Source organism: Neodiprion pinetum, chromosome 7, assembly GCF_021155775.2.
Source record: "Neodiprion pinetum isolate iyNeoPine1 chromosome 7, iyNeoPine1.2, whole genome shotgun sequence".
In the NCBI taxonomy this organism is placed as follows: domain Eukaryota; kingdom Metazoa; phylum Arthropoda; class Insecta; order Hymenoptera; family Diprionidae; genus Neodiprion; species Neodiprion pinetum.
The window spans coordinates 2,088,413-2,114,760 of NC_060238.1; the positions used below are offsets into that span (position 1 = coordinate 2,088,413).

The 26,348-nt window shown below is 39.0% G+C and overlaps 1 long non-coding RNA gene across 3 annotated transcripts in view; it reads left to right on the plus strand.

The window, feature by feature from the left end:
* LOC124222840 (uncharacterized) overlaps positions 1-25,927 on the plus strand; it is a 126,234-nt gene extending 100,307 nt beyond the window's left edge. For 2 of the 3 annotated variants that reach the window (XR_006884122.2, XR_006884123.2), the window contains 3 exons: positions 10,555-10,795; positions 10,882-11,383; positions 24,991-25,927. This is a non-coding gene — a long non-coding RNA (uncharacterized lncRNA). Of the gene's footprint in view, positions 1-10,554; positions 10,796-10,862; positions 11,384-24,990 lie in introns of all 3 variants that reach the window. The other variant, XR_006884124.2, reaches the window with a different exon arrangement.
* The last annotated feature ends 421 nt before the right edge of the window (positions 25,928-26,348 follow it).

A 26,348-nucleotide genomic window follows, 5' to 3' on the forward strand; every position in this document is an offset into this window, starting at 1 on the left:
TGTACGATTTTTACACCAGAATTTGCAGACACTTTTACTTTTCAATCTATTTCAAACAAATTTGTCGTGTTTGAAATTTTTTACGGGAGTATAGAGTGGTTTTTTGTCAAATTTTGTACCGACGGTTGTAGAAAAAAAAAGACCTAATTACAACATTTGTTCCGTATTTTTGTAGTTTTTCTAAATTTGCCAATTTCCGTATAATTTCAGCTTCATTTTTTTCCACCTGCAATATTTTCGACCTGTGAAATTTCTCATTTCTGTAATTCCTCCGTAATTTCTTCAGCTTGTGATTATTTTCTTTTCGTCTCTTTCTTTTACTTTTCATTATTTTTATTTATTTTTTTTTCATTCTTTAAACACACACATCTCAACTATACTTCACATCGCGTGACGCGATATAAAAATTTTTATTTCCACGAGGAAAGAAACTCTCTGAAATTAGAAACCCTGGTCGTTCAATGATTACACAGAGCGCGGCGAGAAAGCGAGGAAAAAACTAGCCACAAAATTGAATAAATGATATTTTTCTTAACTTTGTATAATTATATTCTTGACCATATTTCTATATCCATTAGCGAAACCGACCCAAAGTGGCAGAAAATAGAAAAAATTGCAATTAAACGTATTACGAAAGGACATACATGAGCGAAAACTTTTCTCTGGATGCGAGTTTCTTCTTTTCATGTTATATATTATAAACAGCAACGTTTCAAAAAGTTCCTCGCAGGCGTAGAATCGTCAATATTAAAAAACAAAAGGATTCATTTTCAGAAATCGTGGCTCAGAATAGCTTTGTTTTTTAATTCTTGATTTTCGATGGAAAGAAAAGAAGAAACTCTGAACAAATATGACATCGAATTTGTCGATATTGTAAAAAACAATGTTCGAGTTACTAAAAAAAATTATCAGAATAGTATATTTTAAGGAAAAAATCGAACAAGTAGAAAATTGAACTCTCCGTACGGAAAAGAACGCGTCTCAAGCAATTTTTCGCGCCTGATGATAATTCTCAATAATCGAGAGGATTTGTGGTGAATTTTGTTGGTATCATCGGTTCTACGATTGGTCCATGAAAAAAGGTTGCTAATAATTGAAAATTTCTTTAACTGGCAGCCTTAAAAAGCGAAGTTTTTTTCACTTGAAGTTCGCAATATTCGCGCGTCTCGGTGCCGCCGACGGCCGGCGTTCCCGTCGCAGGGAAAAAATGTTTGCTTTTGAAAATAAAGTGCGGCGAAATATGCGAAAAAGATAAAGAAACATTATTTTGGTAGAAAATCCTAGTTTGCTTCATTTTCGCAATGATCGACGACGAGGAGAACCGATTTTGATAACATTTTTTTTATTCGATGTTTTATCGAATTGGCGCTTCGCGAGTGGACACAAAAATCCAAAAAGACTGGCTCAAAATAATATCGCAATAATCGCAACGAAACTGGAAAATTGAAAGGTGAAAAATTGATTCTCGTGTATCGACGATTTATTTTTGTCTTCATCTCGATGTCAATTTCCACATTAGAAGTTTAATAAATGAATGTAACATTACGAGTAGAATTTCAGAAAAAATTATGTTTTCAACAGCTTGAACGATAGTTTTTAGTTTTTTTCGGCGGAAGCGTTTGTCCAATCAGGTAACCAACCATCGTAGAAACAAAAAAATTAATTATCCTTTGCCATTTAGAAATCACGTTGTTTTCGAAGATACATTTTCGCTTAATTTATATATATTTTGATTTTTTCGTTTGACGATTGAGAAAAATACAAAAAAATTGTACGAATAGTATTTTATTCAATTGCTTGGAAGGATATTTTTTCTTTTTCTCTCTTCTGCTCTTCGAATATTTTTAGAGACTTGATTCCTGAACATTTTTTTCATCCGTTTCCCTTATAGCCTTGTTTTTGACTTTCGTGTAATCAATACTTGTGATTTGATAATTGAAACGACGCATTTATCCCTTCGCTTCTTTCTTCGTCGACACCGAGACCAAGACCGATATTTTCTCTTGGCATAAATATACGCCTTGAATAGACAACAATATGCGGCATGACGCTATTATTACATTAACATCGTCGAAGCCCAATTATATCGAAATACAATTGATCAATTAATTTGAATATCGTTGTTGCTATAAATTCTACACTAATTCCGATCGTCATGAAGCCGTTCTAACAACTTCTTTTCACAAACCGAGTCCAAGTTACAGGGAAAATTGTACATTATTTGAACGCACGTTGTTCCTCTTATTCTCATTCTTATGATAAAGAGACGCTTATTATTGTCTACCGTTTATTAATGCAATTTCAATACGATCTATTTCAATGAGTCTGATATTGGACGAGAATCGCACGCATTCATTCCTTCGAGAGAAATAACAACCGTAGTGTCAGAGTCGATTATTAGAATTAAAATTGAGAAATAAAAAGCAATCCAAATACGCAAATACGCAAATAATTAAAAACGAAAATTCAAAAATTCTTCTCCAACGTTGGATAGAATTATCAACGAATAATTGAATTTCTGTTTTTTTTTTTTTTTTATATATATATATAATATTATTCACTCCATTTTTTTCTTGTTGTTATTTTCTTTTTTAAATACCGTTTACGAAAATTTTTTCGCGTCAATTTGTCCGTACTTCGGTTAATTTCATCACGGTCTAGTCTCCGGTTCGACTCGACGTGATGACGACGAGGAGGGCTCAGGTCACGTCACTGACTGGCCCCATGGGGCCCATCGAGACGGCAGGTAGGTCGAGCATCGTGGGACCTAAGATCACACCACTGTGTATGCAGAAGCCAGTTTGACCAATGGGAACGTCAGGACACGAAGCGAAACAAGTTTGTCAAGCGATATCGCTGGGCGTGTATGAGAAGAAGAAGAAAAATTCTTCGACGTCAAATAAGAGTTATTTTAAATCGAAATCAAATGCGATGGATAAGGAAAGCCTCGATTTCTTACAGTTAATTTTGGGAAGGAAAAATTGGAAGTAAAAGAAATATTAGAGAGGAAGAAAAAGGAGAAAAAGATGTTGATTCCGAAATTTTAGCAGTGATTTTTATAACTGGAATAATTACTCGGTGATGATGTAGAAAGTACAAAATCAAGATGGTAGAAAAATTATATTCTACATTTTGACACGAGATGAGAAGCTGTTCGATAATTATCCAATTTTAGTGTGGAATTGAGAGAATTTTTATTCTGTTTGTGTTTACTGTATCTGGTTTCCTTTTCCATTTATTGAATCTAGATGTTTTTTTGATTTTTTCGCGTCACAGGCTACTAATGCAAGTTTTCGTCATTCAATTTCGATAGTTCTAAACGGAATATAAAATTTTGAAATCAAACCAGATTTCCAGCCCTAATAACCTCACGAAAACCGACTTGCTACGGCAAAAAATGATACTTCCATGATTTCGTTTTCAGAAAGCTTGAAACATCGTTGCGTGTTTTTTTTTTTGGTGTTGCCGTTGCAAGGAAATTTGCTGTCTTTCTTGATATAATCACCACTCTAACTAAGCCCGCGTATCTTACTTCACCTATCAAAGTGAATCATTGGTCATGTTGTCCTTTTTACTACTCGAGATGGCTTTTGCGACCTGTATACGAGCGTGTAGTAGTGAACAGACAAGAAAACCCGAACCTTTAAGGCTTGCGCAAGTTTAACCTGATTGGAAAGGATTGCATAATATCCAGTATGATTACCGAGAGTACTTATCATGTTCACGCTGATTAAGTATACTGTCGAATATGTTTGAGGAGAGAAATACTTGATCCATATTTTTTTTTTACAACATATCAGACCAAATTTCACATGATTGTATAAAATAATAGTTCACCTTTTATAATTTATTCAATTGAAAGGATGAAGAGGCTTCTAAATTATTTTTCTATTTGATTTTTTCTCACACCGTCTCATAAAATGGGACAATGTCTCATAATCGAGTCTTTTACCTTACTTTCAAAGACGTCGAATCCACGGCAAAGAAACCATACTATTAACGCCAAAGTTTCAACACCTAACAATTTTGAATCAGTACAATGGGTTCAAGAACACTGACGGAGTAGTTCCGTGGTTTATTCCATGTTCCTCGACTATTCACATGATTTCCAAAGCTGCATCGGCACAGTCAACACCGGACTTCGAAGGTGGTTAACCCCTGGCACAGTCCCGACTTTACGGTGCCGAGAAGAAGATGCGTTCGAACGGTGATGATGGCAGGTGGTGGTCCATGTCGTAGTTGAGAAGGCGAGGGTACGGTGAGCAAAAAGTGTTCCAAATGGGGGGCTGGGATCACCGGAAGGAAAGATAGAGAGGCGAGAACAGAGAGTGGACTGAACCGAACTGTGGCCCAGAAAAATAGAGATTTCCAATAACCGATATCGCCCTCAGGTGGTCGAGGAGGAACAATGCCACCCGTTCACCCTGAACTCTCCCCGTCACTTTTTCAGCCCTTCTATGCTGCAGCTCACGATCACCGGCAGAATGCACTCAGCTGAGTCGGCGAGTTTTTGCAACGACACAAACACATGGCAGTGAGTTGTCCACGTGTTGACCACCCGCCACTCTCTCTCTCTGTCTCTCTCTCTCTAAACAAACGACACGCCGACGCGAGAGGAGCCGGCGCCTCTCTCTCTATCCATTGTCTCTCTCCTACCGTTCACTCCTCTGCCCCTCGTTCACACGTCGGTTAATAAACCATTGATTGGATTGACACCGATACCACCGATGGGAACTCAACTGAGCTGCACACCGACCGTCGCTCGCTTCCCGCTTCCAGGTGCGTCGCCGGTTAGCCCTCTACCTCTCGGTTCTTCGTCGCTTATATTCAAACCACTCTGTGTGTGATTTGGTTCTCGGATTTTTCTCCCATTTTCGACGTCGTGGAGGTCATCATTTTTAAATCGAGACAGCTTGTCTGGACGAGGCGATAATTGGAATCCGACAAGCTATTTGTAAGACACTCCGAATGGTGAAGCGTGACATTAATCGTTTAGCCAAACAGTTACATTCTGATTGATTCTAACTGCATAAGGACGTTAATTACAAATGGCACATGAAGTATAATGACTGACGCGGATGTTGGTCGTACAGAAAATCGAATGATTCCAGTATTGGGAACATGTATCGATATTTATCGACTAACGAATGACCCTTTGGAATTCAAGAGTTTGGAACTCTTTTTGTTGAGATTTAGACCTAATTTATGTGCAGCGTTTAGTTTATCATGACATCATTGTGAGAAAAAGAAATGAAAAAATTGATGGTACGACTTGGAACACTGAGTCACACTTCGTTTCTAGATGTCTTTTAGATATTTATAACCAATCTTGAGCTCGAATATAAGTATATCCGTGGCAGCTTTCGATTTTCGAAGTAAATTTATGAAACGAATTCTATTTATGATCATGAAATGTATTTCATGACGAATTTCATCCCGGTTTCGACCCGATCGAAACTGTCTTTTCGTTATCATTAGCTGCGGGATATTTTTTTTTAATAAAATGCATGCGCGCACAATCGTAGAAAGAGAGACGGAGGTTTTTAATTCGGAGAACGGGTAGGACGGGGGATTGAAAAAGAGGAAAAATCGAAATTCCTAATTTCAAAGTTGGTAAAAATTCATCTCTGGCTCTCAGGCTCCATTTACGCCCGTGTACATGGTAATTTAAAAATTCTTTATACACCAAGGTCCTCAGCTTCGCGGAGGGAATGATGTGGATCAGGTGTCCTCGGCTGAATGGGAATTCAGTTTTATTAACCGGCGGGCAAGGCGTGCAGAGGTCCTCGATTTGCTCCCGGTCTGCATCAAGCAAGGAACTTATTAGCCTTCAAGAGTCTTCACAATCTCACGTCAAATCGAATGGAATCTGTCTGAAACTCCACTCGTTACCTCTCGATCCCGCGGGCTTTAAAAACTCTCATCAGACACGAAAATAATCCACTTCAACTCGAAAGAGAAGAATAATCCAACGCTTTCAATCCATCCGTGAAATTTGCACGATTTTCTCTTTACTCCAGACTCCAAACACAGTTATTTCTTGTGTTCCACGATGGAATCACTTGACGTTGGAAACACTTGTGCGATCTCCGGGTACCGGGATCTAGCCTTCAAATGTGCAGTGATTACGTTAAACCTTGGTTTCAAACTCTCTTCGACTTCATGATGTTTGGGTCAGTAGTAACTGAGACGTCAATCTCATCCTTTTATCCTGAAAAATTCTTATTTCCAAGTCGAAAGGGAAGAAGAACTCAACCCTGGATGTGGAGGATAAATCTTACGGTCATTCTTCATGGCCGGAACTAAAAGCAACTTGGAATACGTTGTTCAATGTAAAAAAGTCCAGACAAGGACGATGGATTCCTCGGTCTTAATTCAGCGGTGGTCAGGGTATCCTGCAGACCAGAGTTCCCAGTGCACAATCGGGCCTGAAGGACTTTCGTACTAGCTATAACGATGCTTTGACGGACCATAAACGTCGATGGTTGTATGCAGCCGGTAGGCCATTGGGAGCGACAGCTGATCGTCACCGGGATTCGGTTCAGTTCGCATAGTATGCGACCGTTACAGCAGTACGGCATGGGGATGTATAGGATATGTGTATCCTGCGGTAGTTAGGCGGAATAGTCAGGTACATATATAGAGCAGTGCAGACAGGTGGCGTGCATGCCATTCGAGAATGGATTTGGGGTCAATGTACGCTAATTGGTGTCAGTGTCAAGGTCAAACGTTCCGGCCTCAACACTCGGCTGCCGATCCCGCTCCGCATGGTGCAATGCGCTCCCAGTGCACCCGCATACATTGCATTATCATCGATTATTGGACCCGCAATTCTCTCTCTCTCTCTCGCTTTCATATCGCCAAACAATTATCACTGGAAACCCGATGCTCTGTGGTTCATTCTTCTGCTATGTCTTACTTGAAAGGACTCCCTTGGTAGTCACTTGTACGTTGTACTGTATGGACAGTTTCTTCTTCTTTCGTGTTTCACACCACCGTGATCATGAAACTTGGTATGGTGGGGTTAATTATGCTGTGAAATTGCTGATTGAATGATTGAAATTTAAATTTTTCTAAACTTGGGCATACTAGGATCGAAACGTTAGCAACTAAGTTTTCGTCTCACCGGCATTCATTTCCAAGAATTCCTTTAATTCATCGTTATCCAGGTCAAGAAACATTTCTTCTTAGAATTTTTATAAGTGGCCACATGAGTATCGGGAATTGTTCAGCTCCTCGAACGATCATCATCGTGAAAACAGTTTCCAAAGAGAATTCCTCGAAAATTTTACTTCTCGAATGGAAGAAAAGAAGATGATCGTTTTCAAATAGGCCTATATGTTGGTTTTGAGAATGTTACTTTGGAACAACTTTGGCGGTATACCTTTGTTCGAAGTCTAGATTTGGGTACCTCGGTAACTGGGACGAGTGTTTCTAATTTCATGTACCTTCCACTCCCGATGATATAGAATTACTTTGAAAACACTCAGCCAAATCCAGCGTAGACTTATTCTTCTTCCCTTTCGACTTGTAGGTAACAATTTTTGATAACGACAGAGTGAAATTGGATCAACGAACGAGGAGATTGCTTTTCGGACACACAAATCATTCCTTCCAAAGAAGCAAAAGACTAGATCATCCTTCGAAAACAGATTTGTAACCGGAATCAAGGTCCACTTTGGACTCTGAAAAGGCGAGTCCTTCCTACTGGCGGGACTGAGCAACAGTTCACTCTCGTTTATCGACCTCTATTAAAAGGTTTGATTTTCCTCTGCACCAGAAAGCGAACCGTTCAACTTTATCGCGGGCGATTTGGACTCGGGTGTTTAGAGCTGCGGAGTGTCGCATGGCGGGAGTCAATCGGGCGATAGGCCTATTAAGCAATTTGGACGCATCTGTGTGTCAGAATTCAAATGCGGCGTAGGATATGTGTCTCCATATATATGGTCATGGCATCGGCACGCGTGGACGTGCATTCTGCCCGATGAGCGGGTGGCGAACTGCGAAGCGTTGAACGTTGAACGCCGGTGCACTGCAGGGTTACACGTGTCGATACGGCCACATAATGGGGACATAACCGCTATGTAGGTGAGAGCATGTGTGTATAAACAGCATATATACATAATATACATATGTATGCTACAGCCGGAGGTAAAAGCGGCGGGTGTTTAGGTGTCACCGTGTCACAGGTTAATTGTACATGATTGGTTATTGTCTGTTCGAACCGGGCCGTTGATATCATCTACTTTCGGTTTCACTGTCAAACTTGAATTGGTGTGCGTTTGCGGATGCCGTTGATGCAGCCCACGCGGTTCGCGGTCCTCTGTCGCGACCTCTGATATCGGAATTTTTTCCGTTTTCACCAATCCCACGGAACTCTGTGTTATTTTTTTTTCTTTTTGTTTCTTTTTTTTCCTCCCTCCCCCCTCCCCCTCACCCCCATCGTTTTTTTCTACTTTTTTCACACACCGCCGGTTGTCTATTAACCCGCTTTCACACCTACCGTTTTATTTCCTCCCATACCTACGGATGGATCTGTCCTCCACGTGTATCAATCACGACACACGACCAATAAATGTGTAATATCTTCTTTTTGTTTGACACGTTAACTCATTTTTTATTTTTTATTATTTTTTTTTATTTTTTTATTTCACCTTTTTCCCTCAACTCTCTCTCTCGTTCAAATCCACGCTGCTGTTCAATTGGTCACAATTTCTATTCTCACATGTTGTTGGGCAACCACTATTTTTCGTTTAAATGGAGTTTAACAACGGTTACGTAAGGTGTCTGACTGCATTGTCAATCCAGGCACGGTTGTGTAAGTGCAGTTTTATAGGTAGTTCTTTTATTGAAAGTTGTTGGAATTTTTACTTTTTGTTTAATCGACGGGAATATAATAGGTATCCAGCGAGAGTGTCGACTCTGAATAATTTTATAGAAATTTGAGTGTATTTTATAGGTTCTCCAGGCGTGCAAAGCCTGATCAAAATTTTTGGAGGCGCTTAAAATCGTTTAAAGATTACAGATTCTTACCGAGATCCACAAGCGAAACATTTTCTCATTATGCGGAATCTTTTGACAAATTTCTTACAATTTGATATCATCTATTCGTATCAGTTGTTAAACATCCTTCAAATTCCATTAAAAAAACCTTTTGATTTCTGTGCAACATGATTAATTTTTTTTTTTTTGTTTTTGATATCCCAGAAGGTGATTTACAATTGGCAAAGACAATTGTTAAGAATAATCTAATGAAACTGTTGGACATGTTTGGAAGGATTTTAAATCGTCGCCAATCTTCTGAAACCATACGAAATCTTTGACCCAGTATAAAATTTTTCTGTAATTCATTAGTGTTTCAGAAAATGTAGAAACTTGACTTAAATTATCTGAAAGTTATTGAGAAGAAAAAAAAACATTTCAAGATCGTAAAATCGAAATTAAATTATGTGAAATTGGTAGCAAAATTCCACAATTCTGGTGAAAAGTCAAAATTTATTTAATTCAATGAGAATTTATATAGGTTTCACTTAAAAATTGTTGCACCAATTCTTGTCAAGTTCGTATAAATTATGTTATCCTGATGTGAATTTCGACGAGCTTGATGTTTGGTTTTCTTGTAACCTGCGAAAAGTGCGCGAGAAACGAAATGGACGAATATCGGATAGGGGGGAAAGGAATCGAAGGGTAGAAATCCGGCCGTGAGTAGGAACGGTATATTCCTCGAGGATGAGCAGCACCTCTTGTCAAATGTCGTAACCTGTACCTGTGCCAGGTCAAAGGTATCTCGACCCGGGGTCTCGACCCTGGGACCCTGCTCCAGTGGCTCGAAGGCAACCTGCTGACCCCGCCCCCCTGACCCCTAAATCGAGCTCTTCCCCCACCCGGCGCCAAAGCGTGCAGGGGTCGAGCTACCCCCTAAAAATTCTGCAGAGTCTGCAGGACCGGTTTCTTTGCTGGGGGTCTCTCCTTCCACCTCGGCGATGTCGACGTCACCGATTTGCGAAGTGTTCCTATAACAGATACCGAGTAGCTTTATTCATTAGACGGAAATTCCCATGGTACTAAGAAGTCCCGGAGCCCGTGTACAAGGGGACAAAACGCATTGCAAGAATGATTGTCAATTTTTTTTTTTTTTCTCTTATACCTTCTCTCGTTTATTTTTAATCACGCAAACGACGAAGAATGGCTCGCAACCACTTGTCAGCCTCAGCTTTATGCAATCGACTTGTATTTCTCACGGCGAGGGGTCATCCAAGTCTCAAAGACGGTGAGGAATAAAAGTGGAAAGTGTTGTTACGGTCTGCAGATAAGATGTAACGTGAACACCAGATGCTCTTGCTGCTAATGTAGACGTGTAGCTATTATTCGGGTTTAGGCGGTCTTCGTCATTGTGAGAAGACAGAAATAACAATGATGGTTTGGTCTCTTCGTCGGTTAACTTCGGTTGCTCGCTCTTACAATTTAAAGACGAATGTTGTCGCTTTTCTCTGTCATTATTTCGAACATGAAAAAGCTAATTCTTTACACGAGATCCATCTTTTCTTGTTGCAGAACCTACCTACTCGATTCTGACCTGGTGTCTCGATGTTCCTTCTTCAGATGAAGTTCCGACTTGAGGGGGCGCCGAAATTTCCTGGAAATCATTTTTGGACGATGTTATCACACAGTTGGTGTAAAAAATGAACTCAGTGCCAGTGACTCGATTGTAGGATTCTCAACGGAATTAAATCTGTCCCGCAGACTATCTCTTCCGATCGCCTGTATAACCTGAGCGTATTGGACATGAAAGAAAGTGGGTCAAAGAAAATTGGCTTTGACGATATGCTTTTTTCCCAAAATACATTTTGAAATAATCGTAGTCTTGAATTTATCTTCCAGGAAGGAGAAAATCCTGCGTAAGCGTTGCACGCGATGCGTTCAGGATTGGGCCTGTGCCTTCGGGGACAAAAGCGGGGCCTGATTGGAGGGGGTAGAGCTGGATCTCTGCTGGGGGCATAACAAAGAATCATCGTGCAAACGGTTGTTGCACGGTGCCGTTGCACAGCTAGCTAGCTCTATGCAAATGCGATGAAACGGGTTAAGCGAGGCACGAGTGAACAGAGTCTGCAGGATCAGGATCTGGCTCAGGATGACGAGGAGCTCAGTTTGCGGAGAGAAGCTCCGTCGGTGTGACGCGGTTTTCTACCTTCATTCACCTTCGGCGAGAGAACGAGATAAAGAAGAAGTAGAATAAGAAGAAGAAGCGCGGACCTGGAAGAAAGCCCCGACGCGTCATGGCGCGAATGGAAAAATGGCGGGAAAAGTCGACGCTGCGTGGGCGCAGGATCGATGAAGGGCGCAAAATGGCGCCTCCATCTCACCGCACACACAACATGCCGCGGTGAGTACCGGCTACCACCTTTCGCATTACTTTTCATCGACGAATCGCACTGTTAACCTAAAAAACAAAAAAATTAAAAATCTGAACAGTAGGATATTTTTACTAAAAACATGCCATTTCACGCTCGATTATCAATAGAAGTTATTCGAGTTCAGGTTTTCACTATCAGTCGAGTAACTTTCTCAGCACTTTTAGTCGATCGCTAATCCAATCACTGATAATCGATGTAAGGATTATTGAGCGTCTGGAACCGATTTGTGCAAATAACAATTGGCTAAAGTTACGGGGATCGGTGATTGACTGACATCCTGAAAGTATCGAATTACCCGAAATCTGGGGAGTAAAAAAAATGAAAGAAAAAGAGAGTCGATCTAGTTTATAATTGCGAGAGTCGGCGTTAGGGAATCGAAGCGAATGCGGTATATATTCGTATTCCGAATTTCTCGAGAGACCAAACTTTCTTCTGAGCGATTAAAATGTATGTACCGTTATAATTCTATACGTGGATTATTTATCATGTATCCTGGGTGTTGATGCACCGCGGAATAACACACATGGATTGCTGATATTTCGTTGCAAGCTCCTCTAGTCTCCTGAGGATATAAATACACTCCTATTTGGTGTTTATTTATTTATTTATTTACTTACTCTCACACACCCTGGCGGATCTGTGATTAGCGAAATTCTATGCCTTGTGTGTGTCTGAGGGTAGAGGAAATTCAATTATTCTCACCAGCTGAAATAGGTTAAGAATAGTCTCGACGATACGTCTGATTAAACTCCGGACACTGTTTAGTTTACTGTGAAAATAAAAATCGCTAACAGTTGATTGCTTGTTTTTTTATTTTTTTCTTGTATAAAAAATCGATAGAAGCTATTTCTTTTCCTTTTTCTGATCGGCTCATACTTTTGATTCCCTCTTACTTATAAAATAGTAGACTTTCGATTTTTGAGAAGAACTTTTTTCTAGCCTCTCTATTTTTCACTTCTAATTTTTATTTTCAATTTGTTTTTTCCTGCACCGGAAACTTCGTGTCGAATTTCGTATGCTCGGGTATCCGGCACGCGTTTCACACTCGAGACACACCGAACGCGGTGTGATATTGAAACACCACTGTGGCGTAAATTTGATACCGATCGATGAAATGCTGTCATTCTATACAGTGTGTATAGGGTGTATCCATACCTGATGCAGTTCAGGTACATTATCGAAACTCTGCAACTGATCCGAAAGTCTCACCAGAGATTAAATCGTTTTGTTTTTTAAGCTGGATAGAAAAAAAGGATTCAAAAAAAAAAACAATTGTTTAAAAGTAATGTTCACAATTCTTCTTTTCATTGTACAAGAATCCAAAGTGAAAAATCTGTGGTTATGGGGTAATTTGTTTTGAAAACAAAAACGATATTGCTACTCTTTCACTTTGCTTATTTAATTTTTTCTTTTATTTTCTTGGCTTTCTTTTTTTACGAAATGAGACGAAGAATAATCGTTGCCGCAGACTTGTGCAAAAACAGCGACCGCAGGTGCGGGGGTGTAAAGTTTGTCGCAGTCTAGGGCGACGCAGTCCTTGCATTAATGGTAAAGTTTACTTTGCCCATTTGTATCGAAAATTTCAGGAAACGGTGGCGAGATGGCAAAGAGAAGAGAGAGAGAGAGAGACAGAGAGACAAGCCCGTGTTTTCGCACGCTCGCGCTGTTTTGCAACTATAATTTACAATATAAAAGCTAAACTACCTACTTTGTGCATGTGAGCAAAGTTTGAGCGTAAATTAACGCCACGATGTATGCGCACACTGGACACAAAAAAAAAACCGATAAATTAGCTCACATTTTTATAATACTTTACGCAGCGCCGTCGTCGAGATAGGAAGTTCCGTTGTAAATACGGGGAAACCCATAACATTTCGATCACGCAATTCCGTTTTCGGATTTCTTTTTTTCTCACACAGTTACGGGTTTCGCCAATGTCGCTGTAAGATTGTGGATTTTTTTCTTATCACTCCTGGATATAGTTAAATTTTTTCGAAATAACGAGTATTCGGATATTCTTAATCTCTCTTTTTTTTTAGATACGAATCCAAAAACCGTACAACATTAAAAAAATTCGGAGGTTAAAACTTTGTGTTTTTACTTTATTGAGGAAAATGAATTTGCACGTTTCACAGATGAATTTTCATCTCGGAAAAGGTGAAAAATAAGTTTCTCAATCAGTGAAGCGGATTCCAGTTTGTTTTTTTTTTTTTTTTTTCTCACTCAATTTTCACGGAATATATTGTAAAATTAAAAGATTGTTTCGAGTTAGATTGTATCGGACTTTGAACTTATGAAAAGCAAGGAATTACTGTCAATAATAATCAGAAGAATGGATAATTTTTGGTTATTGTATGCAAACTTGAAAACGAAAGAAAAAGGACATCGTATTTAAAAACGTCTTAAAAAAAAAGACATTCATAACAAATCACGACAGTTTCTTGTATAAACAGGCGAGTTTAATAATGGAAAAACAAAAAATTATTTTACGCATGGAAAACGAGTATGAATTTTGCGATAAAAAAAAAAATAAATAAATATCGGTGACCATAGGATCAAAAATTGCTCAGGGTTTCAGGAAAAGCATCGATGCGTATAAGGTATTCCATGCCAAATCACCGAGCCCGTAACTCCGACTAATTTCGATTTTTCTACATCTTTTTCATATGATCGACCTTCCTCCAAAAACCACGAAAATATTGTAAAAATAATGAATTTTTGTTCAATTTTATTTTTTATTCGTTATTTAAGCTATCGCGAAAATGCCATTGTGTTTTAAAAAAAATTCCCAGACATTCCTTGGTGTGAAACGGGAGTGTGATTCCGGTTTTTTCTATTTTTCCAGAACGATTCAAACATTTTATTTCTACAATTTCGACGCAAATTGTTACACCATGTTTTTTTTATTTCTGTGCTTCTTCTCCGAATATCTGTAAGATGAATAATAAATAGGCGATGAGTATCTTAAAGAAAAATTAATGTTCAATCGTGTCAAGGTTTCGCATTACGCGTTGTGTATTATTCTTACGTTGTTTAAAAAAATTCATGTGCTATACACGGTACGTATATATAAGAGAGAAGGTCGTCGTTCGTTACACCAAGGCGGATTCCTCACCCTGGTACGGTGGTGAGGCTCAGGGCTCACATCCCGTAGTCCTCGTGGGTATAGGAGAGCGATTCATGTATACGTACACGTGTAGACCCGGTTGAAATTAATTCTGGTATTAAAATTTGGCTTGCAAATATCCCGGCCCGCAGCAACCGTCCGCCCATCAGAGCCCACTACTCACCTACTCCGCGTTTCTACGTCGCCTTCGCTCCTCTATACCCAGCGTATTTACGTGTAGGCACACCCCGCGAGTATGTGCATTTAAATAAATATATGCATGTACGTACAATTTTCGCCTACATGTCGACCCGAGCTCTCCGAAAACCCTTCGCGGAATCTCCATTTTTACTTATAGGTAGGTAAGCATTTTGTCGGCGAGGAAGCGTTTTCGATAAACTTTGTCTAAAAACTGGACTGGAATTATGTCGAGTTTTTTTTTAAAAAAAAAGAATATGATTTCAACTTGTGTGGATCGTATTCAGATAATCAAGGAAGTGCCCTTTTTTCTTTATCTTCCTCGTTTTTATTCTATTAAATTTTTGTCGACGATTGTTGAATCCAATTTAAAAAAAAAAAAAACGAAATCAAACGTGACGGAATGAAAATTCATCCCATTGATGAAAAATATTTGGTTATTCTTAAACTAAAAACCAGTTGACGATTCTAGTCTCATTTCTTTTTCTGCGTTTTGTGTCGCTGCTCTTTGAATTATCACTAATTATTTTTCTACATTTCGCAGCATCTCGTTAATTTATTGACACATCGAATAACGACTAAACATTTTTATAACAAATCGAACATTGCGTGGATGACACATGCGTGCGTATTAGTGCAGAATTAAGAATTCATGACTCGTTTTCGAAGCGGAAAACGAAGAAAGGAGAGAAGAGAAACGAGAAAATTATAATAATGCGATATTGTAGTTATAATTATTCGAGGAATGAATTCATGAGTTCGTAGGAGGAGAAAATTAGAAAAAACAAAAGTTAACTTATAATAATTTATAAATAAACATTATGGAAAGTGGGGGAGTAGGAATTTATTATATCCTCTGCATTGCCGGTTACATTAGAAACAACGTCCACTTTATTCTGCTCTGCAATTATGCAGCAATAATAATTGATGACGATATAAAAATTGTTTTCAAATGTATTTTTTTTTCCCGACGATTTAATACACACGTATTAATGAAAATATAGATTAGGATTATCGCGGAGAAAAATGAATGTAAGAAAATGAAGCGTACGCATCCAATGGCGAAATGTAAAATTCGAATTTCGCGAATCTCTCTCTTGCCGGCTCGTCGCAAAAACATCACTACGGGGTTCGTTTTATCTGCACAGAGTGACGTTGACGGATTGGCGCGTCTAGAGGCGTTTGACGAGACGGTAACGAGGTAAGAATACTAATCGGGTCGAGGCTTGTGTCATTAATAATAATAACGATAACGAAGCAAAGTCGTTGAATCGAGAAAAAATGCTTTATCAGATTTGGGAAAAATGACGATGATATCGAATGTTATTTTTTCATCAAATCAATATGGAAATGAAAAGAAATTCATCATATTGTTTCTTGATTTGCTAATGAATTCACCGGAATGTCCATTTTTTTTTTTTTTTAACTTATTTATTTGAAATAAATCGCGTGTACAATTTTTTTTTCCACCATTTATTTTAGCGTTATCCTTCGGAACAGTTTACGATCGCTTGAATGAAACACTATTCAGCAATAGAAAAACCAGGGAAAATAGAATAAGTGAAAAAGGGAAGAGCGATGAGACTTTTTCGAGAAAAATTAAAAGGAAGGAATAATTATGGATCCCTCGAGTTTGTCCTAATCGTGGTCGTTTTTTTCCTGAAAGAGGGTCGCCGTTACGCATAGGCGATTCCTTCCTACTCGCTACCGCTGCTGGGACGAAAAACAAAGGGTGACACGGTTTGCCGGTTCCTGTGCTGGACGTGGGCGTGGATCAAAAACTCCGTTGGTCGGTTTTAGCTGGGCGCCGAAATTAATTAGAAGAAGGACAAGGGGAGGGGGGAAAGGAAAAATCGGGAGCAAAAAAATAAAGGATAATTATCAAAACGATGATGATAAGAAAAGAAAAAAAAAAACAAAAAAAAAGATAAAAAAAATAAAAATTAAAAGACAACTTAGGTACAGTTTCTTTTCGATGCTGATTAAATCACTCAACGATTATTTTATCTCTATTGCGCAAATAATTACTATCGAGGAGAGATTGAGCCCAACTTGAAACAGTGTGAAAATTCGTTAGAAAAATTGATTACCGTTTCAGATTCAATATTTTTTTACTGCTAATTGAATCGTTTTCAATAATATTTTCGGATTTTAAATTTAGTCTTGACTGAGATGAAATGCGTTGCGATGAGAGTTGATCGGTGTTAAATTTAATAAAAAGAATTCGGTCGCTCGGAGGTGTATTCAAACTTGGAAACAAGAATACTACAATTTTTGTATCGCTGTCTAGTTGAAGACCGTATTAACTTTACAGTGATAGAAAATTCTCCGTTTGGTGTTAAATTGAACGTACATGTTATTGTTAGTTTGATATTAATTCTTGGGGAGTAAAATTTGATCGGTGTTAAATTTACCAATAAAAAAGTATCTATAAAAATATATGGGGTATTCCATGGTGAAATGGACCAGTGATTTTTCCTCAATATTTTTGATTCTCTTTACAATTTCTTTTTTTTCACACACATATATATACAACTCTCCCGTCTGAGAAAAATTACTCCTGAATTTTTTCAGATTCTTAATTCGAATCGTGAATATTCTACGATTATTTAATCCCGTCTGAAAAACAGTATTTACTAAGAATCTTAAAACAATCCTCAAAAATCTTACTTTCCTGTACATTAATTTTAATTTTACTTAATACATGCTTTAGTGGGGGTGATAAAAATTTCCGTATCATAGGAATATGTTGAAAATATCGAATTGCGCGCGTTAAAGGTGAGAAAAAATGATTTCTTGCTTAGCATATTCTGCGCGGATGTAATAACGGAATCGTTCGAAGCCGCGAGTCTGCGGCCGTGGCAGAAACAACACAGGGAGCAACATCTCATCGGGAGCAACCTAGCTACCTACCGACCTACCTACAGTAGAGAGGATCTCGACGGGTCGACGGGGTACGGCTGCATACATATACGTATGTTTTTCACGTTCGTCAAAATGGCCGCCATCCACCGCGACCCCTGAAAACCTCCCCTACCGCCGCCTCGAGCACCTCGAATCCTTTCCCAACCCCCTCGCTCTCTTTATCCCCCCAACCACCCCTGCTTCCGTTCGTTCGTTCGTTCGTTCGTTCGTTCGGCTCGAGAGGGGTTAAAACTTCCCCGCCCCGCCCTCGACGAAACAACCAACCCTCCCGTATTTTCTATCCGGCAACCGGCGTTTATGCCACCCTGCCTGCGCGGGCGCCTCGACTCCCAAATTTTTCGAATATAAATCGCACGCACACATGTTACACTTGTGTGCACGATTTCTCTATTTCGCAGTGTACGGGTGTGCTAAGGTAGACGTTTGAAAAAATAATATATGATAAATAAATTAGAGATAGTCTTAAATATGTAGACAAATAGGGTGTCGCGTATCGCGTACAAGTCTGTTCCAAGAATTATTTCACACCCATGTGTATATACGTATTCTTATGACGGGGGTGAGAATTTTATGGGAGTACAAGACGTTAGTTATGTTCGTAAAAGGTGGATAACCGAGGAAGTTGACTGAAGGCAGGGATGAAAGTTTTTACTCATTTTACTCCACGTAGGATTGGGGAATATTATTTTTAGTTGTTCTTTCGTTTTATTCTTGGAAAATAGTAGATACGGTGATATTTGACGGAGGTTGTTCTTTTTTTTTTCTTTCTATCTCTTGTTTCGATGAAAGAGGGGAAAGAATTTTGAAATCAGGAATAAACTGCAACAATTAGAATTAGTATTAATATGATACTAAAAACTAAACCGAGTAAAAATTTGCGGGGGTAAAAAAGACGGCGATAAAATATGACCAAGCTGTTCGAATTACTAGAACTTATTTCACCATCGTGAACTGATCGACAAAAAGAAATGAGAACAAGAAATTGTATAGGTATAGGTAAAACCAACAACAATAAGAACTCAAGGTAACAAACCCTTCTACAATTTAGATTCAATATTTTACATTCTTATTCAAAACGTATTTCACACGAACGTGCATAAGTTTCAAATTTTCACGATGCTTGTTTTCGTTCACCGTTTGTAAATCGTTCATTTAATTTCACACGACTTTACCGTGTAACAATATCATGATATACGCATGATGAATCTTGTGATAAGGGGGGATGAATAATTCACACGGCATACATCCGTAATCGAATAGATCGAATGTGGCGTCTACGTTCTGTTATGCGATGAAACAAAAAAAAAAAAAGAAGCGACGAACCAGAATCATTAAATCAAAAATAACAAGATCGTATAGGAACTATACTGTAACTTCTGATTACGTAGGTATGTATACATTGATACACATATTATCTTTTAAAGAATTTTCTTCAACCCTCTCTGCTCTTTCTTTTCATCTCGCGATCATCCGCCTTTACGTAATACAAGCTTTAAACGTTACCTCGCGAATTTTTAACCCCTGATGCATCCCACTGTGCATGAAAAATGATCGCGCCGTTTTCCTCTTTCTGCGCTTCGCTCGTTTACCTTACACGACTTTTATATATATTTTACTTATATATACATGTATATTTACAAAGTATATCTACATACTGGATAGTGTTTCGCGATCGTCATTCTCCTCACATTCCAACGTGTGTGCAAATACATTTACACCCACACACATATTTATTGTTCATGTATATCCACGTTTCAAATGCATATCTGTACACGCGTATATACATACATATATATATACACATACATAGTATTGCCTAATGTTTATTTTCCCCGCAAGCGGCGTTTTTAAATTATCATCCTCTTCGTCCTCTCTTTCCGCTCTACGCGTTTATATACCGTGCAGAATGTACGCATGCTATGCCTACATGCAGATACACACACACACACACACATGCAGATATCTGTATCATGTATACGTCGCATGTATTTATAAGATATGCCTGCGCGAAATGCGCCGCGAGCGTTGCGCGTCGGTTTAATGCTAGGTCTACGGGGCTGGACGGTTGGGGAGGGGATGCCGCCCTCTAATTTCCTTCCCTTGACCGTCGAACAGCTCCGACAAAAGGAAAGAAAAGCCCAAATCACCCTCCGAAACAAAAATCGACGTCGAATGGTAAGAAAAAAAAAAGTCGGCAAAAAAAAAAACAAATAACGAGGGACAAGAATAAAAAGAAATAAAAATAAAAAAACAAACAAACAAATAAAGAAAAAAAGAAAGAAACAACGCACCGAACGAACTGTAGAGAAATAAAAGGAAAACGTACGTATATTATATCAGAAAGAAAGAAAGAAGGAGAACTTTCCGCGTGCGGGAAGGTCTGTTGTAATAGTGGGGGTGGAAAAAAAAAAAAAAACTCCCCATCCCCTCCACCACAGTTTTTCCCCTGTAACTGCGTTCTTTTTTGCACGTTTTGACTCCTTCCCCCCACCTACGTTTCTCCCTCCCCACCACTCGCCGATTCTTCCTCTCCTTCTGCTTTTTTTTGTCAAGTTTCTCTTTATTTTTGTTTTATTTTTAATTTGTCTTTTTTTTTCGTTCGTTTTTTCTTCACTCACCCTGAGCCGTGTGATGTATTGCCACCTCGCCCCGTTCTCTCCTTTCGCCCCTTATATCCCCGTCGCGGTATTTGGTTTCGTTTTTCCCGCCAAATTCAACCCCCCCCCTTTCTTCCCCTTTTCCCGTGCGCTCGGATCCCTAATCGCGATTTCTCCGCCCGATTCTCGTTCCTCTCTTTAGTCACGGATATTCCGTCCTTCGAAAAACCACCCCTTGCCGACCTTCCCCTCCCCCCCCACATCTCGACGATTCCGCGGATCCTGTGGCCTCAACTACCAAAACAAATCAACGAGCCGACACCCCTCGACCGAAAGTTCTCTTTTTCTTTTCACCCTTTTTACTCTTTTTGTGTTTTGCTGCTTTTTTCGAATCCCCAAACCACCATTTCCCCCGCCGTCCAAAACCGGCTTTCTTAGCTTGATTAATTATCGTCGGGACCGACGCAGGTCGCTGTCTATGGGACCGAGGGAAAACCGGGCTGCCATCCTTTTTGCCATTTTACGATTATCGCGTACCTGAAAACGCAGTTTTTCCCGTATCAATGTTCATTCTTTTTGCAATGTCTTGTCGTTTTTATGTCTTCGTACATTTTTGTCTTATTATACCGGCGTACTCGCGGTTTTAGTATAGCTACTACACAACAGCGTTGATTTTTGATGCGCAGGTTTTAATATTCCAGAACTGAAAAAGTTCAATGATATTATGCGTCAAAGTATGCTCGTTGATATTTATTTATATGAAGTTTGCATCAAACATTTCAAATTCGTTATCTAAAAATGATTCCTGATCTTGTCAAATTTATATCTGCAATGTTACTCTATACATATATATATATATATATGTATGAGAATAAGAACAAACAATTGTAATACCGAATAGGAGTTGAAATTTGTCTGTATTTTTCATCCTGTAAAATTAACCAGGAAAATATTTCGCGAGTTTTTTTTCTATTCAAAGCATCTTGTTTTTTTATTTATGGCTCTGTATAAATGACTACAGATTTTTTTCTATCGTACAGTATCGAGTAACTATTTAAAAAAAAAAAAAAACGGTAATGATTAATCAAAATTCAATTCGAAACAAGTCGCAGAGCCAAGTTCACAGGGCGTTTGAAACGCAAGCCGAAAGCTTTTGCTAATTCCGCAGCTATACGTGCAGGCGATTTCATTCCTCTTTCTATGTCGTCTATTTCCTTTCTCTTCTCTCTCTCTCTCACTCTTTTATCTATTCACCATCAGCCTCCACCCACCCCTCGAAATTTACGGTAAATAAAGCGGAGAAACGAAAGGTGCAGGCGAAGATCTCATTCGAGCTTTTGTGCATTTGTGGACGTGTGTTCGTTGGTTTGCAGAGATGCGTAGACAGCAGCAGCGCAAGCAATCGAACAAACGAGTTCAATTAGCAGTCAACCACCGCTCATCCATGCCTCGCACAGACGCAATTATATGTCCGCGATCTCCAGGGTTGCGTAAAGCCTTATTATGGTTATAAAAGCTCCTATTACCACCCAATCAGCTTTTCTAAACCTCGAGAAAATCATACAGTGTATGAAAATTCTGGGCTGTATTTCTGTGCATTAGAATAACCGAATTTTTTTTTTTTTTTGGTGTCTAGGGTTTAGCGTGAATTCGACAAGTTTTCAAATTTTCGAAAAAACGCGCAGGGATTTTGCAGTTACGATAAAAATTTGACATCCTACGTTCACTGAGACAATGAAACTCATTTATCCTAATTTTTAGATTCCAGGGATATTAATTTATGTTAGTTCCATTTGACGCGAAAATTGTCTGATTAATTTTGCAACGCAGTAAATAATTGCTTCGAATCTTTATCAGGCTTTTGCTGATCTTGTAAACTTATTTCATAAAATTGGTACCTGTATTGTATTAATAATTATTTGTCACCGCTGTGTGAAATAAGCTAATGAAACCTTGTTGTAAAGCTTTCTTCGAAATGGCGAATGATTGTTTCGTAATCTCAAAGAATGGCGTTTATAGGTGGTTCAAGAGTTATAGGCTTATGTTTTACGTAACGCGAGAACCAACAAATCTGATATTCTCACGCGTAACACACTCTTTTTATACAAAGAATCGTGTGCAACAAGGAGGCAACTTATTTGGCAACAATATTTGTCTTCGGTTCACTTACGAATCGTATTGCATATGCTCGGTCTAAAAAGATCGGGTTTGCTTCCTTGTTACACATTATCATCGATCTCTGTAGTAACTGGATGGGTGACTCCTATGCTTCCATCACACGACAGATTGTTCCGATTAGAATCCTCTAAAACAGGCATTAGCGCTGCAATACCCGACGTTAAACTAACGGATCATGTGGGTGATAGTCTATCAGAAACAGACTTAGTCACATGGTACACGGTGTGGGAAAGTTTGAATTAATGCGCCTCGTGAACAAAATCGTACGATGTTTTGCTCTTTTTCACTATATACTTACTCGAATCAATGGACTAAAAAATGTGTTATTTCTATTTTCTTAACAAAAAAAAAAATTAAAACAACAACAACAACAAAATCCCAGTTTCTGTAGGAACGCTTACGTGCTAATTAGTTCCCTTTAGGCTATCGAAGCGCCGGTGTCGATCTCGTTTGCTTCTAATTAGTAGTACCTGTAGAGAGATCAGTGTAGAATATAATATTTCTTAGAGTACGTGTGAATTGCATGAATTTCTCAAACCCAGTGGAGATAATCTTGAAGGGTGAAAGGCGAGGCGAAATTCGGCGTCCAGTGATCAGTTTCTATTTTTTCTTTCTCTCTCGCTCTCTTCCCCATCCCTAAAATCGGATTTTTCTCATTCTCTTCTTCTCACCGAGCCTCTGGGAGAGGGTATACGTTAATCAGGTTTAGGGTTGAAGTACCCACACGCACATCAGGCCTCCTATTTTTCACCCCGTCTCGCCGTTACAGGCACAGGCGGGCTTCGCCCCGAGCACATATCCTAACTCACTCGTTCACTCGCACATACAAATGAGTAAATTCGGAGGACATTCGGAGGGTGGTGGCGGCGGTGGTGGTGGTGGTGGTCCAGGGTGCCGCGCAATCGGCCCTCAGCAGCTCCTGCAAAGGCGGCTAGCCAGCTCTGTAGAAGAGAGGAAATTTTTCGGGCATCCGTCCGAGCAGCCTGCAAGGGTGGGGGTGTGCTTTCGGGACAGAATATAAGGGCTGCGTTTCGCATGACACCGGCGTCATTAAACCGCGCTACGTTTCACCCCTTTTCCACCCTTCCACCCCCACCCCCACCGACCCCCTCGAGTTCGCCCCGCCAATCGGAGCGCGGTTTCTACTTTTTGCTCCCGCCTAGCCGCCGTCGCACCCCCGGCGCTGTTTTTCCCCTCTGAGGTCGGCCCGCATACACCTTTGCACCCCTCGCAAAAACCACCCTCCGCTGCTGCTTCGTGCCTGCCCCGCCAACTCACACTCACGCAACTTTTACCCGGGGGGGAGGGGGGGTGGTCGGAGGGTGCGGAGGGTTGGGTTCATGGCGACCCGGCCAAACCGCGCCGGATCAATTCCACGGAGTGCGTGCAGGCGCGGCGACGCTCCTATAATCTGCCTTCTCCTCTCCTCTCTCGCCTATCCTCTCCGGACTGTAATATCTTCGTATCTCCTTTATAAACCCCAAGATTTTCTTGTTGTTGTTTTTTTTTTTTATTTATTTTTTTCAATCATTTTTCAATAAATATCTTACAGTTTTTCTCTTTACATATTTTTGCTGTACGTACAGACTGCGCGGCATAGAAATTTGGAATTGATACTTTACGGTGGATAAATTAAAATCAAAGATGCGTATATACGTATATGATCCGTACGATTTCGCTAAGCCGAAAATCGTATACATTTGAAGATAAAAATGACTATTCCGTATATTTTCTATTTGCCATATATTTATTTTTATGTTATTCACTGTTATTTTATGCTTCGGTTGTCTGCATTCTTGTATTGAATTCCGAAGATTTTATACTTTCAGCTTTTTTTATTTTTACGTTTCTATGCTTTTTACGCTCTAGTACACCCTTCGGGAATTTAATTGTCCAAGATTATCTAACAATATTTCAGAAATCTGATTCTAGAGATCAATCTATATTTAAAATATATCTGGCTTGAAATTGCCTTACTTATTTTCTAACATCGTGGAGATAATTCATATTTCAATGTTTTTTACATTTTTTCTCTGCATCCTCTCAAAAATTATCTAAGAATATCGCATTCAAATATATTTTGACAATCGTGATAGAATTTCATTATCCGATAGAATAAAGTAACTATTGATGGCTATAATTTGATGATTTTCTTTCGTATATTTCTCGTTTAAGGTAAAATCGTTTCAGCAAGTTCTGCAAAACTGTTCAGAAACCGTTGAACGGATCCACAACAGCGTGTTAAGTTTTTGCGAATATTTTATCCGAGGATAGGTTACTTTGAATAATTTCAACGACGAGTACTTTTATTCCGTTAAGCAATTTCTACAGGGATTTCAAGTATTTTTGTTTGTACATCTTCGAAAACAACTTTATCGAGATGTATTTGAAACGCTGGTTATATTTTCACTGAATTTTTAATTATAAATTGGGAAAAGTTTTCGCAATGCAAAATTGTTAGTAACCTGAAACAAACATGCATTTTATCGTATCTTTCTTATTCTACTTTGTTTTATCGGAGTGCGCTATTGTAACTAAAATGTTGAATAACAAGAATCGATCATTCTTACAGGCCGATTCAGTGATGTGTAATTCAAGCATGGCTACCGACCACCTACAGATTCACCTTCCGTCGCCGCAGTCTAGCCTGGAGGCCCTCTAATGCAACGGCTTGCATTTCTCTCCAAATTCCCACGGTGCCGCAACCATTCTCGTCCTCGTCGTCGTCCACCTCACGCCACGGAGCTCGTCAAACTGTCTGCAGCTAGAATGGACCTCTTTCGGGATGGATAGTGTGATAAAGTGAGAAATTTGATGATACGTTTTACAGCGTGAAAAGGTCTCTCAAGCAATGACCTCAGCTATTTAATTTACGTATGAACTTGATGTGTCAAAAGTTGAAGATAAATGAAACTTGCCTAGAGACATGTGATATTTAATGGATAAAATTTTACGTATTATCATTGTAACAGTTTTAGTGATGTATGAAGTTTGAGGGAAGATTTTTGCTTCCACGACTTAGCCAGTAAGGTTACAGAATAAAGGCGCAAAACAATTACAACGGGTTCTTTAACGTATACTACGTTAAGACATTCCTCTCATGAATTTTAGTTTCAGTATTTCTCCTTGATCTTATTTGTGTAACTAAAGAATTTTGTACCTACAACTTATTTTATATTTTTATTTAAACGTCTCTTGAGTCATGGCCTCAGCTATTTAATTTACGTATGAACTTGATGTGTTAAACGTAGAAAATAAGTGGAACTTGGGTAGAGAGGAGTGATATTTAATGGATAAAATGTTACGTATTATCATTGTAATATTTTTAATGATGTATGAAGTTTGAGGGAAGTTTTTGGCTTCCACGATTTAGCAAGTAAGGTTACAGGATAAAGGTGAAACACGATTACTGTAAGTTCTTTAACGTATACGATGTCCAGGCATTCCTCTCATGAATTTTACTTTTACTATTTCTCTTTGATGTTATTTGTGTTAATCAAGAATCTTATGACACAACTTATTTTATACGTTTATTCAATGTTGTTTCTTTGATATCCTATGATTCCCATTAGTATTAGAAAGCTCCTACAATTAACTTACAGAAGCGACTGATGCAAACACCTTCGAATTTTTTTCCATAAATTTTTGTGGGCTTTAAAAAATCCTAGAATAAACTCATTCCAACGCCGTATCAACGTGATTTTGCAGAACAAACGGGACAGCAGAATTCACCTGACGATTCAACAGTCAATGTCCACCAATTGAAGGAGAACTTGTTCCAAAGAAGCACGACATTTTCGTAGTGATATTTATATCACAACACATGCAACGGAATAACTGACACAATAGGACTGAATTAGATTGTCACACTGGAAGGAGATGTTTATTGATTATATATCAGTACATTATAATGGCAATATTTCATGAACA